Here is a 6007-nt window from a genome sequence, read left to right as displayed (position 1 = left end):
GATTTGTGAGGTTTTTTTCTCAAACAGGGTCTCAATGTCTGTGCTTTGTTTTAGTTTCTCAATTCTGTTCTTTATTGTTCTTGACCATAATTGAGAGCTGTGCAATAGCATCTCTATCTTAATTTCTTTTATAACCTCTTTTTTAAAATTCCATTGTATTACTTTATCACTTTTTTAAAGTACTTTTCTGGGGAAGAATTCCTGAGTGAATGAGTCATGTTAATCTGCAATTTCATTTTATTTCTGTTCCAATGCATCCAGCACATGTTATTCATCTCTATCCTTTCTGACATTTCCCTTTTGCCATTATTTTTGTTGCTGCATTTAAAAAGGAACTATGTAAGAATAATTTTGTTGCTTTTATCCTGTGGTTTATTCATCTTTGAAGAAATGAGTTCTATCTGTGACTAATCTTTTATCAAAGACATTGTGATTGGAATTGCATATTTTCCTTTCTCTGTTTATATGGGCCTTTTAAACAAAAATTCTTGGAGAAATTATAAGTGGGTGGTCTCAGGGTAGACATTTTATATATTATATTCAATACTTTGAATTCCTTGGATTTGAAGTAAAAATTGGGGTTAGAAAAATGAACATGCCAGAAACTACATTTTAGAATGATCATCTCTGGGTTTACCTAAGTTTCATGTAATTTGTATATTGTTGTTACAATAAGGTCAAAGCACACTCTTGTCCAGTTGTGAGTGCCCTCTGAATATGAGGGGTGACCCCCCAAAAACCAGATTCTCTTCTGGAGGGCGGGCCCCTTGTGGTACAGGTGTTAGGTGAGTGTTCTAAGAATGCATCTGTATCAGTGTACCAGCTGGCATTGCTGTGAGAGGCTGCATTTGGCTTCGCGCACCAACACCTATACCACTGTGTGTTCCACAGTTTCTGACCAAAAATGGCACTCCTGTGCTCTACCCTCCCTAGTCACCTGATCTTCCCTGAGCAACTTTTTTGTTGCTGCTGTTATTTCTCTGGATGAAAAAAGTTCTCAAAGGGAAATGTTTTGCTGATGTGGAAGAGGTCAAAAAACAAAACAAAACAAAACAAAACAAAACAAAAAACAGCAGAGACAATACCAGACATCAAAGTCAACGAGTTCAAAAACTGTTTTCAGCAGTGGAAAACACATCACGATAGGTGTCTTGCATTAAAAGTAGAATACTTTAAAGGTAACTGAAATTTAAACATGAAAGGATAAATAAAACAATGCTTTTAATAAATAAATTCTGTTGCTTTTTTGGAGGGTCACCCCTCACATCATTTAACCTAATTTTTGTCAGAGAAACATTCTCTAAAGAGGAATCAATTAGAGATTGGGAAGACTGTATTGTTTCAGTAAGAAAACCTCTAAGGAGATCCCATTTTATCTGACCTTTTAGTAGTAGATATTTGAATTTACATTTTTACTTCATGAATGTCTGTCTATGAAATGTAGTCTTTAATATACAGATTTTGCAGACCAGTGATCACCTGTGACGAGACAATGATCAACTGTGTGGCTCATTATAGTTGAGAGAATTAAAAATGTATACATCAAACATAATTGTCTTAAGTTTCATAGCCACTTGTATTTGAGCCAAAACATTGTATCAGTCCTTAATTTGGAAATATTATCAGGGATATTAGCTTTTATAGCTGCTCTAAAAAACTGCCACACACTTATTGGCATCTAAAGACACAGATTTATTGTTTTAGCCCTTAAAAATGAAAATAAAACATGAGAACTTGACTGAACTGTAAAAAGAGATATTTAAAATAAGTAAATCACAATTTTTATTATTTAATTTTGCTGATATAATTGTAAATAAATCTGAAAATACAGAGATACTTTGTGGAAATAAAGTTAAAAAGTTCATTTTCAGGTACAAAAACAAGAGGATTTTCCTCTGGTATGGTGAACACAGTAATTCCCTTCTCCAAATATGTCCAAAACTTAATGCCCAGAATCTATAAATATGTTACCTTACATGGCAAAAGGATTTACAGATTTGATTAAATTAAAGACTTCGGGATCATCCTGGATTATCCAGGTGGGCCCCATTTAATCACATGGGTCTTTAAATTGAAGAATGCTTCCGAGATGCAGTTAGACAATGTGCCTATAGAAAGGCAGAGATGTGACACCGTTGTCTTTGTAGATGCTATGAGTCAAGGAACGCGGGACGCCTGCAGAAGCTAGAAAAGGCAAGGACACTGATTCTCCTCTAGAGCTTCCAGAAAGGAACACAGCCAGGCCAACACCTTGATCTGACCCCAGTGAGACCTGTGACCAACTTTGACCAAGAGAACGAGATCATAATAAACTTGTGTCTTTTGAAATCAATAAGTATGCTGCAATTTTTGACAGCAGCTATAGAAAACGAATCCATCCGGTATAATTTCCAAACGAAGAATCAGACGCAACATTTCTCCTCAACATACAGAGATTAAAACAGTTAGTGTTGTCCTGTAGGCATTCTGCAACTCTGCCTTTTCCAGCTCCTGCTCTTTCTAGAGCCCCTTTCTTCAGGAGGTTTGGGGGTAAGAGGATTGATATGCACAATTGTTGGGGAGTAAAAAATGGCAGGCCCAGACTTCTTGCAGGTGATTCCCAGGGAGAGGGAAAATCTAGCCGAACAGGTTCAGACAGCACAGATATTTCAGTCATAGGCCTATTCTTAGGGCTGCTACGTATAAGGGGCTTATATGGAAAGAGACACATCCATGCAGTCAGATTGTTATAAATGTTTGGCAATGTGTCTCGGCACCTGCTTTTTTCTTCCATAAGATTAGTTATGCAGCTGCAAAGATAGCTCATCTCCAGGCCTCATTCCTCTAAGGTAGGAAGCTAAATATGAGACATGTTTTTAGTGTGTATTTTGGTGGGATAGTGTATTTTCTGGCTTTGTCGCACTGCTGATAGCAACATAGTATAACACCCACAGTCCCTGCCGTTTGGCCCTGCCTCCAACCCTTCCTTCACCCAGCCACAGGTTAGACTTCATGAGTACTTCAAATTCTGGGCCACATCCTATGACAGCTAATTTAAAAATTATACATTGGACTGAAAATCCTTTTTATTTCATTTTTCTTATATTGTATTGCAAATAACAGATGCTGTTTTATGTTTATAATATAATACATTTCTTTGTTTCCTTGCAAATAATATATCCTTATTTTCAATTTTGAAGTAAGTCTCAAGTAAAGAGGTTTTTAAGATTGGTATTTAAAACCACCATCTATTCCAGAAATTCAAGCAAGCTTGTCAAATTGTGCCTCACATAGAAAAAGCAGCTCCCTCTACACTGAGAGTCATAACTTCCCAAATTATATAAATCTCTCACTACCAACATGGAGAAAGGTAGAAATATGTGGAGCAGTTGATAGTTAGAAATTATTACATAATATGCAACTGGGTCAACATAATAACCAGAGTTAACAAAAATTTAGGTAGAAAAATAAAATTGAAGAGAGACGAAATGATGCAAATGCCATCTATCTTTTTTATGATGTACTAAAGGTTGACCAAGGTTCAGATAATTTCTTATACATATACTTACATAATAAACAACTAAATATTTTGCTATTTTCATGTTTCTTAACATTTTACTTTTAGTCACACTAAGCAGGTAAGTTAATATATTTTAGATTTTTAAACATTAAGAAAACACTCCAAAACAATGTGTAGAACACGAATGTTCTGCAAATAAGATTATGCTGCACATGCTTATATATATGTAAACCATCTAATGTAGTACACCTTGCAAACCTTCTGAAATAGATTTTACTATTGCCACTAACACAAACAACTTAATAAAATTCCCATATAAATTCAAGTGAAATAAACATTGTATCAGAAAAAAATGCCTACGACAATAGTCGCATTCTAAAACAAGATTATTTTCATCTGCTTTCCCTGGTGATTAACATGGAACATGTCGTGGGGAGCGTGACTGTTTCAAATCCCATCCTAGTGTATAGAATGACACCAGATGGTTTTGCACTAACAAGAAATTAGCAATTTGTGGGTCCTTGATTGTTCCATTATAAAAATACTCTTGCGAAGTAGACAGAAAATACATTTGCATGGCAGACAACTGAAGATATATTATGAATATATATCTTCAAAATGTGAATATACACCACAAAATGTGGATAAAAGTTTCAGTAACTGCTGATAAGTGGTGGCAAAAGGCATGACAGTGCATTGCTCTCTCTCTTTATTAATCATTGTTTTTGGTTTTCACTCTTTTGTCTAGATTTTTTGAAATTATAATCACTATCACCATAATTTAAATATAATCATAATATGCATGAGAAAACTACACTATATTATTTAATTTACCCTTTTACACATTTCAAGTGTTATCAATTTTAGTTTTTGACATGTAGCTATGCCAGGTTCTTCCTATTTGACCACACTATGATTGTTAGGCATTGCATTTAACAATTATGACAGAGACAAGAGCTTGACTTCAAAGATTTTAAAACCATGCCATAGATTTTATTATAATTGCTTTTTATAAAAGAGTGCATACATTTATAGGAAGTAGAACTCTTTCTATAAAGAAAGACTAAGAGAGAAGTTCTCAACCTTTTTTGTTTATTTGTTTCAGGACACTTACGCACTCAAAATCTATTGAGGGCCCCACAGAAATTTGTTTCACAGCTTATATATTTTAACAATTGTCATATGAGAAATTAACACAGGGATTTAATAATACTGATTGATTGATTTTTAAAAAGCAAGATTAACTTGTTACATGCTAACATAAATAATATACCTTTCTAAAAATATATTTTTCAAACCAGAATTAATTAGTGAGAAGAGTAGTATTTCTTCATATTTTTGCAAATCTCTTACATATTTGGTTTATTAGATTATATTTGTATTCTCAAGAATATATTAATCCACATTTAATATGTTATAATACACTGTTTTGGTTGAAATACAGGAAGAAAATTCAGTTTCACACAAAATTCTAGTTGAAAAAAGGAGGAGTTTTTAAATAATATCAAGTTTGAGAGAAAATTATAAAGGCTGCTTATTCATGGGCTTGCAGGCCGAAGGGAACCTATCTATGGCCCCATTATTTTCAGTAGGGGTCAAAGGTCTTTCAAAGCAGAGTCAGGTACATAGAGGAAATGGAAGAAATCCTGAGAGCCCGATTGGCATGATTTATGAATATACTGAGGTAGGAGTTTTTGGAAGTGGTGAAGACTTTGTAGTTGGTCTTAGGATACATGTTTCTGTCCTCTGTGGGCTGCACGTGGAGAGGTGAACAAATTGGTGAGATTTCAGGGTGAAGAGTTCTCTATGACCAACCATTTTCTGGAATAAGTCGGAGTGGATAGATATCTGTTGTGAGTCAAATGCATGATGTTCTTACGGCAAGCATTTCTCAATAATACATTTAGGTGAGGGTAGGTATTTTTTTTGGACACCACACCAAAATTCCACAAGAGGTAGTTTCTTAAAGACTAATTGCAATTTGTAATCTGAAATCATATCAGTGAACTTTTCATCCTCTGGTGCATTAAAATTTATTGGTGTATCTTGCATTTGATTGGGTCTTTTAGCTGCACATGATTTTGTAATGCTGTGTATTTGTCCGATGGAAAATACTGGCTCATTGATTTATACAAATCTTCCAAACTATGGCACATTCAATTGTAAAATATATATATTTAAATGCATCCATTTATGTAATCACTTACCTCATGAGAAAAGCCTCCAAATACTGAAGTCTGTCAAGCTTACAGTCATAGATACATGTTTTCCAAAATTTGAATTTTCACAAAAACCTCAAATTTTATTACTGGTAACAAATAACTTTAGTTATTTTCCTTGGAGTGTCATGCTCAGTTTCTAGCAAATGACTGCAAAATACCTGAATCTAAATGACAATGACAAGACTGTAAACAATTCTTTGAACTTCTGTTTGGAGAGAGAAAAATCTGCTAGTTCTACTTTCAACTCAGGCACACAGTGTTTTTCTTCAAAACAACTATCAACCAT

The sequence above is a fragment of the Pteronotus mesoamericanus genome, unplaced genomic scaffold, assembly GCF_021234165.1.
Source record: "Pteronotus mesoamericanus isolate MK-2021 breed Mesoamerican mustached bat unplaced genomic scaffold, CSHL_Meso_final contig_50, whole genome shotgun sequence".
Lineage (NCBI taxonomy): Eukaryota > Metazoa > Chordata > Mammalia > Chiroptera > Mormoopidae > Pteronotus > Pteronotus mesoamericanus.
The sequence above is the reverse complement of the archived record's forward strand: the minus strand, read 5'-3'. Positions refer to the sequence as shown.